This window comes from Centruroides vittatus, unplaced genomic scaffold (assembly GCF_030686945.1).
Source record: "Centruroides vittatus isolate TY-2023 unplaced genomic scaffold, ASM3068694v2 contig_866, whole genome shotgun sequence".
Lineage (NCBI taxonomy): Eukaryota > Metazoa > Arthropoda > Arachnida > Scorpiones > Buthidae > Centruroides > Centruroides vittatus.
This window is the reverse complement of record NW_027122565.1, coordinates 108139-120903: the sequence shown is the minus strand read 5'-3', so window position 1 is coordinate 120903 and position 12765 is coordinate 108139.

The following is a 12765-nucleotide window of genomic DNA, read 5'->3' as shown; positions in this document are numbered from 1 at the left end:
ACATAACTGTAATGTGCATGTATGAACACTAGTGAAATGAAGTATGAAGTAAAATTCACAATGAACACACCTATAACAAGACATAGGGGCCTTTGAGGTTTCATATTTCCTGCCATATTGCTTAGACATGGTTTTTAAAGCAAGCTATGCATTTATATCTACTTGTAATTCTGCTTCTTCAATGAAATGTTTTTCTGCTGATGTGAGCTTTTTCTTTTTCAGTTTTTTGAGGCAAATCTTAAGCAATTTCTTTAAATTGAGTAATATTGATATTTTTTATCAGCAACCCTTTTGTACAGTATGAATGCATTTGTGATTGTTGAAACTACAAAATTTTTGATAGTTAGTTTTGTGGTACTATTTGATAGTATGTTTGAGACAATAAGCATAATCTATTTGATCAGATAGATCAATGGAACTTTTACTTTGGTTATAGTCTCTGATTACTGTCAGTGTCTGTTTTTCAGTTCCATTTTCTGACATGATGGAAACCATGTTATTTATGTTTTGTTGTTACTTCAAATCAAATCTTTGCATTTATCACACCACTTTAGTATAATCACTCCTGAGGTACTTGCCTTAGCAATAACTCCATTTTTTTCAGGTTTTTTCCTACAATATCTTTTGGGTTTCCTTTCCAATTTTTTCTCAATGTGCCTACAAGATGAGTTTGTCCAACAATTTATGAGCAAGTCCAATGCTGGTATAATAATTATCAACAAATTACTATGCCCACTATCCAACAAATTTTTGCAAAATCTCATAACAATGGATGTTGGCATGCTGTCAGAGATATTTTTTCTGTCCTGCAGTATATTTTGAAATCTTCAGGTTTAGACATGCCAATATGAAAAGCTTGTTTTCTAGGCCACACGATATACACTTGCTTCACACTTCAAAATCTTGTTTAGAAAAAATAAACTACCATATTGAGTATGACTTGCTAACCTATGATATTTCTCAAATTCTTAAATGAAAAAAAAAAGTCTTGTTCCAGAGACTGCAAAAACTTATATCATTATGGCAGTCAACATGTTAAAAGCAACAAATTTTACTATCACAAACATTTCAACACACTTTCTACTGCCTGGAAGGTATATGTTAATAGGACTTATAATTTCCCACTTTATAAGTCCCAAGACTTATAATTTTTGCACTTGCCCAGTTTGGCTATTTATTTTAATTCATATATTTGTTTTAAAATTTGCATTCATTCTTTTGTGGAAATGTTCTGCTTGGTTTAAATTTTATGTTTAAAAGTGTTCTATTTGGTTATGTTCCATTACCTGATGATGATAATTGGAGACAAATGAAAATATTTGTAATAGTAAAATTTGTTGCTTTTAAGTGGTTCTTTGGATTTGTGTGTGATATTGCTGTTACATGTGACCAGTTTGATATGGTATGAATATTTACATGAAAATATTCATTAAATTTCTACATTATAACTTTAAATTCATCTTTTTGGTCATATCTACTCAAAATAGAATGATTAAAACAAAAATGGACAATATAATAATTTCTATAAGAAATCAGGGGAAGAAAGATAAACTGAATTTATATAAACCTAGAAAATTGATAGAATGAAAATACTAATTAAATAAAAAAATAAGGGAGGAAAAAGTACAGTTATCCCTCACATAACACAGTAGTTAGCTTTTGAAAAAATGCTGTTACGTGAATCCATGCTATATGAAACAAACAACTAATGCAAAACCCAGGGTTAGGTTCTAAAAGTTAACAAAAGTATACTATTCTTTTTCGTTACTAAGAGAAATATGTTTATTAAAGTAATCAATAATTAATTAACAATCACATTTAATAATTTAAAAGTACTGTATTATGTGATTATATTAATTTTAATTAAACAAGGACATTTTTTTAAACAAAGTATTATCATCATCTGAGGTTTTTGTTGATCTTGATCAGAAATATCAACAGCATCTTTATTTTTTTATTTTTATCATAAGAAATCTTTTATGGATGACAAAATAAAAATATATTATTAATAAAAAATTTGTTCTAGTGGCTCACATTTGTTCAGTCAAGTACTGAGTAATTTTTTCCAGAATTTGTGTTTGAATACTGAATTGTTTGAGTTGGAAACAGATCAAGTACCAAAATACTGCTGTATTTTGTTCATCATTTGTAGGAATGATTACTTACCTGCAGTTAAAACATGTTTAATAACACTTACCTAAAAAACTTTAAGTAAACTTTACTAAATACAAAAATTAACCTATAAAAACAAAATACAGTGATAATCTTAAAGGCTAGAGTCTGAAAGCAATGACAATCACACCTGGTTGATAGGAAAATTAAAACAAAGAAGACAAAATTGCACTATCAGTTTTCATTAAAGTAAACCTGACAAGAGGCACAAAACAAATTGAAAATTCCAATATTCTAAATCCAAGGGCAAAGACAGTATGCTTGCTTATTTCAATAAAAAAAAATATCAAATAACAGAGTTTGCACTTAAAAATTGTGAAATTTTATATAGAGGATTTCACAAATTCTTGAACTGTCTTAAAAGCAGAACCATGTTGTATGAGGGATATCTGTATTTATCTTTAATTTTTAATATACCAATTAAAATAATTTTTTCTGACAATGAGTAATATTTGGAGAATATATATAATTTAATCTATTTTTATATTATAAAGGTAGTGAGTAGTTACAGTTAAACCTGTCTAAAACAGAACCTGAAAAAACAAAAAAGTTTTTGGAGCTGAGCAATTTTTTATGTTAAAAAACTCTTGTTCGAAATGGAAATCTGCCAAACCATAAAAATTATTCAGTACAATGTGATTCTGTTTTCACAGGTTTTAATTAATAAAATAAAAACAATTAATTAATAAAACAAAATAATAATAATAATAATTTATTTATCTTAGTATTCATAAGAAATAATATTAATTTTATAATTGCACTCATGGGATGATTTGTGTTTTTTTAATGTAAAATATAGGATAAAGAATATTTCTGACTTAAAAATTTAATATTAATTCATAATTCTATTTATTAAAATTTAATGTCATGTTATGAAATCTTTTGTTACATTCATTATTAAACTTAATACAAAAATATTAATAATAATAATTTCTTTGGTTTTTTATATATATTTGATCCAATTTGGCCCTTAATTAAATATATATATATATACACACAGTAGAGCATCGATTATCCGACCCCAATTAACCGAATTATCAGTTAACCGACCACGTTCTAGTCGGCAAATTCAAATGTCTGCTAGTGATGTGGTGCTACGATATTTGGCTATGTCTTGGCTACTTTAATATTATTTTTGTTAAATTTTTGCATGTTTTAGCTGGCAACACTTGCTCGACCATAAAAGGGAGGCTAGTATTTAAACCAGGCCTAATACACTATACTAATAATGTATTTTTTCATACTTTTCGGTTATCCGACCAACCTCAGTCCCCAATTAAGTCGGATAATTGATGCTCTACTGTATATATATATGCATGTATCAGTGCTGACTCAATGGTAACTTGCATCTGAGATGAAACTGTGAATATAAAATATGCTGTTCAATAAAAATATCAAACTGCCAACTACTATACAATGAATTAGGATAGTTTTATATTTATTAATAGATTAATTTCTTTTACATTAAATAGTTAAAGTTAGAAATTTATTAACATAGTTAAAATCAATTAAAATAATTTAGTAAAAGTGAAAAGATAATAGGAACATAAATTCTCATTACACTGTCAGTGAGTACAAATTATTATTTAATGATTTTATTACATTAAAAAATTTATTTCTGTTTTTAATTACGGCACACACATTATTTAATATATAACACAACAAACTTTTGTATGCTTTCTTATAATATATTTTCATTATAAGATTATATAGATTTTAGTATTATATGTTCGAATTGTATTCTACAGAAACATTTTAAGTGAAAAGTGTTTAATATTATTAGGCTTTTCTTGAATTAGATATTGTAATCTGATTTAATGCATTGACATTTAAAAATTATCATTGCAAGTAATTGTAATTGTTTTATGTTGTAAAAAATATCTGTTTAATCTGCAGTATATTTTTGTTTATTCTACAGTTATGTTTATATGATTATCTCATGTAAACAAATTTTATAGATAGAGTACAAATTAATTTATAAATATAATAGAAATAACTATTTTACAAAGTCAAGATGAAATAGATATATGTATAGCATTTTGAGATCTAAATGCAAATCTCAAAACAATACACATCTTCAGGTAATGTGATATAATATACCACACTGTGTATATTTGTTGTTAAAGGATGAATAGATTTTAGTAATTTAGAATTATTCATAAATATTAATGCCATTTTTTGAAATTTCATATGTACAAAATTGACTTTTCTAGATACAAATTCAAATACAAAAAATTAAATATTAAAATTGTTACTTATATAAATATTAAAAACAATTATTTCACTTTTTGTCCATGTAAGTGAAGGAATTTATGGTGCTTAGCATTTATATGAAATTTATTAGATATTGAAGATGTTGTTATATATGTAGAATTTAAACATTAATTTCATTAGAGAGATAACTATAAGATTGTATATTTCTATATAAATGGTTAGATAAGCTGTCCACCCAGAATATTATCAAGGAAGAATAGCTTCATGATGATAATTTAAAAATAAAGCCATCCATTAAAAAAAACAAAATCAAAGTAGATTTAAAGATGCATATTTTACCTGATTGTAAATTCAAATATTAAATTGAATTTTGAACTTCTGACATGTTTTAGGATTATTTTTTTAGTAATTTTATCATTTACCATAATTTGATTATTGAATAATAATAATAATAATAATAAGAAAATTTTAGAAAATAGTTAAATTTAAAAAACAGCAATTTATCATACTTTCTGCATTTCTCTTAAAAAAATTATATTAATGGTTGTACCAAAAAGTATTTAGTGATTGATAATTTAAATTTTTATAAAATAATTGATTAAGATTCTATATTGTTTTGTTTTTATAAAAGATTAAAAGTTTTCAATGTATTGATTTGTATATAATCAATAATTTCTTGGAAAATTTGCTTACAGATAATCAATCATTATTATTATAATGGATAGAGCTTTTTGATATTTTAATTGATTATTGAATTATAAATATTTGGAAGTTATAAAAGTTATAATTAAACAAAACATTTTTATTTGCAAAATTTACTAACAGTCTAAAGTTATCATGAACAAAGAAATGAAAAAAGGAAAGAATAAAGAAAATAATTATTTTTTATTGATAACGTTTTTGAATGATTCAAATTTTCTAAATATATTATAGAATTTTAAAAAATTAATGTTGATTAAAACTAACAAAAATTAGCTTTTAACTTTTGAAATACAACATCAAAATATTGCTTAAGTTTCTATGAATGAAGTGTTAAGTTTTAGACCTTAATACATATAATTTTTTTCTTTTCCAATTTGTTTGTTCATTTTTTATTTTTATTTTTTTGCTGATAACTTCTTCTTATATAGTAGCTTCATTCTTTATCAGTTTTTCTTTTGCCATCATGCATTTTCAATATTAATGTTTTCTATGCAGATTTAGTATGTTTTTTGGATAATTAAAATATTAAAACAAAAATATGGTATGAAAAACTTTGTAAAACTTGTATATTTGTGTATATATATATACATATATATACAAATACAAGAAAAAATTTAAGATTTATGAAGTTGAAGGTACAGAAAACATATAAATCATATTATGTTTCAGTGTCAAGAAAATTTTAACAAAAAATTAGAATTATATGTTTGTTCCAAATACTGTTTCATATGTCACTTTATTTATTATTAAGTTTTTTAATATACTTTAAAAGAATTGTACTCTGTCATAAGAAAACTGGATAACCAGAAAAAAGCTCACATGGAAAAAGCCCATAAGAAAATTTTGCACAGAAAGACCACATTGTCATATATACACACAGAAAATTGCTCATACTGAAAAATATGCACTATAAAAAATTCTTTTATTCATAATATTGTAAATTAATAAAATATGAATTATGTACATTCTAGAAATGAAGTTCAAAGATGCTGCATTCTTATTAGCATAAAATAATTGTATGTTTTGAAAGGAAACTATTATAAATTGAAACTTCTGTGCATCTCTTTATGTATGGGATGATGATTGTGGTCATTTGTTATGAGTTGTTACTTGATAGAGTTCATTTCTCTCTGCTCTCTCCTGTCATTACAGATAAAATTTATTATTTTTAAATATCTGTTGTTTTTATTATTAAGGTTAAGTAGTTCTTCATTGTGGTCACTAAGTGTACCACAGTACAGTCAAACCTTGAGTTTCAAACTTAATTTGTTCCTAAAAGTTGTTTGAAAACCAATTTGTTCTAAAACTGAAAGAAATTTTCCTATAAAATATAATATAAAATGGATTAATCTGTTCCTGACCCTCAAACAAAACCTTTTTTTTTTTTTTTTTAATAGCTGTATTTCATGCATAAAAATGCCTATAAAAGCAATATATTATTATTTAATCTATATTTATACCTATATATATATATATATATATATATATATATATATATTAAAGGCAAAATGTTCTGTCACTGCTAACCAAAACCAAAACTAACACTTTACAAAGAAGTGCTATAAATAAATCAACATGGACAACAAATACTTTATCCACACTTTCCAAAATATTGTTGTAATTGATTTGATTTCAATTTTATTTGTAATTTTAACTTCAGATTCAGTGTAAAGGCCAGTTTTAATTATTATTTTTAAATTTAATTAATTACTTTTAGTTTTAATTAATTGGCTACATAGTATTAATAAATTTATTTTATTTAATTTAAGCACCTTTAAACATGAGTTCTTGAATGCTGTTTATATTATATAAATGTTATTATATAAGTTAATGCAGTTTTTATCAATTAATTTGATTTGAAGTCAATTGTGGTGTGTAACAAAAATGGAAATACTACATACATCCTACATACACATTGAAATGCAACTTACAAATCATCAATGACATTGCTATTTGTCATGACCACAAGGCAATCTCTGTGCCATTGATTGGTCAGGCCATTGACTTTCTTTAACATAGGAAATTGGAATAGGGAATTGATCATCTGTGGCTGGCTCTTGCCAAGTAGCTTGTTTGGCAACTGAGTTAATGTATGGTAACTGGGGCGAAATGAGTTAAAATTTTGTTCACAAACCAAATTGTTGAAAAGAGAGGCATTCAAAACCGAAGATTTGACTGTATACAGTATTTGTAAAAATACAAGTAAAGAGAAATAAACTTATTTTAAACTATTTTGTCTTGTTAAAGTATATTAATAGTATTAAATGTTATGTTATGGCTTTAATTTTATAATAATGAAACAATAAATAATAAGTATTTGAAGAATTTTAATTGTTAAAAAGCTGTGTATACTGGATTGTCTATTCATAATTTAATATAATATCTTTCTTTTAAAATTACTTTATACTGACATAAAAAAAAGGTTAACAAATTGTAAATTAAATAAATTTTATCTATTTTCTATCCTGGAAACATATAAATAAAAAACTTTTTGAACCCTTGTAGTTGTAAAGGATCTAGTTGAAGTATTTGCTACTATGATTTCACAAATCATAGCATCCTGGAACTAACAGAGTGTATTTATGAACTAATAGGTGTATTCAATGAGGTCCTGATATTTAGCAACTATTTTATTTTAGAATATTTATTTTGTTTATATTATTATTGTTTTTCCTTCTGAATAAAGTTTGTTAATAAAAACTCTTTACTGTTATTTCCTATATCTTCCCTTATAAATATTTAGTCCAGAGCATTAAGCCCTCTTCACACACAAACAATGAATTAATATACCAATAACATAGCAAAATTACTATTTAATTATATTCCATAAAATTACAGTGCAAATTGTTGCATATGAAATATTTTAATCATAAGATATTGATACCAGTTTTAAATATAGACATGTATTCAATCTCTTAAATGGAAGATGAATGGTCATCTACAATTATAAATAACTATGGGACTTGAAATTGTGCATACATTGTCACCTTTATGTGAAAATTACTGTATGTACTTGTTTTTCTGTGTGGGCATTTTTTCTGCATGAACATTTTTCTTGTGCACATGTATGGAAATTGGGTTTTTTGTGAGCTTTTTTCATGTGTTTTCTTAGAACCAGAAAACAGATATATAATAAATTAATTAAAAGAAAAAATACAATAATATATAGGATTTAAATTACAGGTAGAAAGAAAAGAAGTTGCACAAATACGAGGATTATTAATTAACAAACAATTTCATACTCAATCTTGTAGATATTAATGCATACTGTAAAAATAGTGTTTTAGATATGAAATGTTGAGTTTATTAATTCTATATTTTCAAAATATAATTTTTTTAAATTTAATTATTATTATTATTTTATGGAATAGATAAATAATTGCTCAAAAATTGCCAAAATAATTCCTAATATATTTGCCCAAAAAATTCCAATGTAAATTTGTATATACTATGAATAGTTTAAAAAATAGGTTTGAAATACGTAAAAAGAAATGTGTGCGCACATATTTTTTAAGATTTAGCTATTCTCAAAGTATACTATCTTGCAGTACATTTATTTATTTATGAATTTTTGTTTAATTAGATTTCTGTTAGAAACAAAATTTGTTTATGAATCATTTACTATATTATTTCAGATTATGATTATTCAATATAGTCTTTTTCTTTATATTTAATTAAACATATTACCAAGCCTGTTTAAATTACCTAATTACAAAGACGCAAAAATTCGGAAATTCTATAATATATTAGCATTTTTGTAATTATTATTGTTAAGTTTTAAAGAAAAAATTAATCTTTTAAATTGCTTTAATATAAATATTCTTATATAAATTTTAGATAGAAATATTGCATCTGATAAAAACTGGAATATTCTATTTTAATATCCTTGACTTGATTTTCATTTTTAGAGTTATTCTTGATTTGATGTAATAATAATAATTAGAATAGGTCCATTGATTTTTATTCATATAAAAAGTACATAATAAGTCTAACTCACTAAACTAAAGCTCACTTGAAAATGGTTTATTTACATTAAAAGTCTTGAAAATGTTATAAATAGTATGAAACAAAATAATTTAACTTTTATTATTATTATAAATTTATTATAGTAATACATTAAAAATTTTTGTTATAACTAATATAAGAGAAATGAACACTAAAAATTCAATAGATTCCAAAGATGAACTTTGCTGAAACAAACAAAAAAATTTGTTTAACTATTCATGTTTTCTAAATTCTTTACATAAATGATTTATTCATGTACCGGTACTTGAATAAACCATTATGCAGCTCTACTTTTCTAATTCATTCATATATAATCCTACATAAAGTTGAATTTTCTAATTACTGATAGTTTATTTTTATTAATTGTAAATGAGATATTAAGTAGCCCTTTCATTTTTCATTAAATGCAAATAAATAATTTGTTTCATTTATTTCATTCAATTTATTAATCATTCTATAATTTATATAAATGTAATTATTATTGTATAGTATTTATTTTCATAGTTTACTTATCTTATGAAAATACAAGATTATGTCTTGTTGATATTGTAATGCAATGATATAATTACTTCATGTAAAAATTAAATAATGAAACAATTAATGTAGATAGAATATTTCAATACTGTGTAACTAGCATTAAAAATAGAAATTTTATTCTCTATTCTATGGTGGCCAACATTTTATCTTGGTAATTGAGCCAAAAAAAGTTTGTATAAAAGTTATTTGTTTATGTAGATGTAAAAATGTTGATATTGCATACTTTGTTGCTATCTTGTATTAAGTTATTTAAGACTACACATATGTAATTTTAAGTTCTTGTCATAATATTGTGGCAAGACATTTAAAATTTCTTCAAAGGCCTTAATTATCTGTAGATTATGTTGGTCACTCTATTATTAAACTGTAGTATAATGGATTCCTTATTCTCATATAATACTATCAGAAATATTATTATTCAATAAATAGTTGTAAATTAATATATTATATAATGAAATCTTTCAACTGCAGATAAATTAATTTACATGTTATAATAATAATAGATGGTGTTAATTCATATTTAATGCATGATTAAATTTTAAAATAAAATATATGTATAGTTAATAGTCAAAGAAATGATAAGAAAATAAATAAATCATACCACATTTTCATGTTAAAGATTTAATAAGCAATAATAATTCATTTGTTATGGGAATCTATCTTTTATATCAGAAGCATTTAATCATTTCATGAAAATTGGTTTGTATTTCTAATTAAACTTCTTACTTATTCAACTGCATGAAAAATATGCAAATGAAATTATATGAATCTAGGATTAAATAAAATTCATTAATGTAAATTACATGTTTACAGCAATAAAACATGCTACAACTTGTGCCAAATTTAATATTTGAAACAAAACAAAATTCAAACGTGCAATGTATACATTTATTATAAAATATATTATTTTAGATATGAGTGTTCTCTTGTAAAAAATAATTTACAAATCTAAAAAGATATTGTTATAATCAATGCAATTTTGTAAAAGAAAGAAAACTTATATGTTATGTAGTCTAGATATTTATAATGCTCATATTGTTAACTTCTAAAGAAATAAAATTTGTAAAATTTATAATTTAGATAGATATTATGTAAATATTTTTAATATAAAGTGTTATTTAATTGTTAAAAGTTTTATAGAATATAGTTTAGGAATACTTTTGCTGTTGTAGTTTTTTCCATTTGAATCAACATTTTGCAGTTTTGTTACTTTGTTAAAACATGTAATCCAATTTTGTATATTGCTTAATACTTGTTAATAAAATTGTTTCAATCATTATTATTTGAAGTAATTTGTGAAATTTTCATCAAAACAGACCTCCTTTTTAATTAGGCAAACAATCAAAGGAATGTTTTATCTTATACACCTTTGACTTTCTGACAAGAACATAAATGAATTTTTTTAAAAGAAGGATTTATTTGAATTCAAAGTTTTCATATTTCAAAATTTTTCTACTTTTTTATTAAGATAATGACTTGTATTCCTAGGGTTGCTTCTCCTCTATTGAAACAAGAAAGAATGCAATTTGTCTGTGGTTCATTATCATACGAGCAAAAAGGGCAAATGCCTGGACCCATATGCCCCACAAACAGGGGACCCCAAACCAATCTTTTATAAACCCATTATTGTAGTAAGCAGTGGCGTAGCTAGAGGAGTGCGGTAGGTGCGGTCCTCACCGGGCCCCTGGAAAGCCATAGGCCCATGGGGGCCCCAAAACCACAAGAAAAAAGACCCAAAAAATTTTTTCGGGGGCCCACAAATCTGGTTCCGCACCGGGCCCGGAGAACCGTAGCTACGCCACTGGTAGTAAGAATGTCAAAATTTAAATTTGGGCCATATCCAGAGATTCTAGATTGTCAGTGTGGTGCAGGTGCAGGGTGCACTGGCATTGCACAGAGGTTGCATTACAAAATGAATGAGGATATTGGGAGATTCCCATGAAGAAAACTTCATTGAGGAATTCCCTTGAAGAAAAATGTTTGAACATTGTACATTGAGCCCCTAATTCAAATTTGCCTTTGCCTCATGAAGCTATAACACATCACTGCAATTTGTCCTTTATTTTCACTTTTTTCATTGTCTGTGTTTCATAATGACAGTAGCAGATTTATGCACAAGCACATGCCTATCCTTATATATCAATTCATATCCTTCTCCATATAAAGTAGAGATAGAATATCAATTTTCTCCAATTTGAATATTAACCAGACCTCTAATACTCAGAATACTGATTGAGCTTAATTACCATACATAAGTTATTTAATATTTATTATTTTACTTGTTTTATTTATTTCAATAAATTAATAAAGTAAAACAAAAATTACATTTGAAAAACAGTTTGAAGTTTTATTTCTTAAAATTTAGTAAACTGAATTTGAGTTTTAAATTAGCTTTTTTTTAAATAGCCTACTTTTATCTCAACTACAACATATTAACAAATAATTGTTCTCATTTTCATATCTACTATAGATTTTTATGTAATAAGATACAAATTCAAAAATATTCAGGATCTAATTAACTTCTTTTCTTGTCACAAATTAAACCAGAGGTGTTGAAGAAACTATCTGAAGGCAGTGGCAGATACAAGGCGATAGATACCATTGACACCAAAAAACAATTAAAATTCATTTTTTTCAAAAACTTTTAATACATTTTTAAAAACATTTATGATAGGAAATAAGATTTATTGGACCATCAGCAATACAATTGTCATGCACGTGTTAAAAAAAAGATACTTATTAATTACTCAAATATTTTTGAATTAGCCCCCTTTGGGTTCTTTCGGATCCACCAGTTATTGTATGTATGGCATGATATTGGAGGTATTCATAGTATTCGGATTTATTGTTACCAATGTAATATTGAATTCTTTCTAGTATTCAGGTATTCATGAATAGTATTCACCATCTTTATTAGAAAACTATGGTTTGTCATTAAATATTTTAAATTCTAAACTAAACTAAAATTTGCAAATATTTGTAGTCTGTATGAAAACTATAAAAAAAGGTATTAATCAATTATAAGTGTCATTTAACCCAGTTGTAGAAATCTAGTAACACACATGTCTAAACAAATAAAAACACTCAAGAACTTGTGTAGAAAAATTTTCTGAAGAAGGAAAAAAATATTAATGT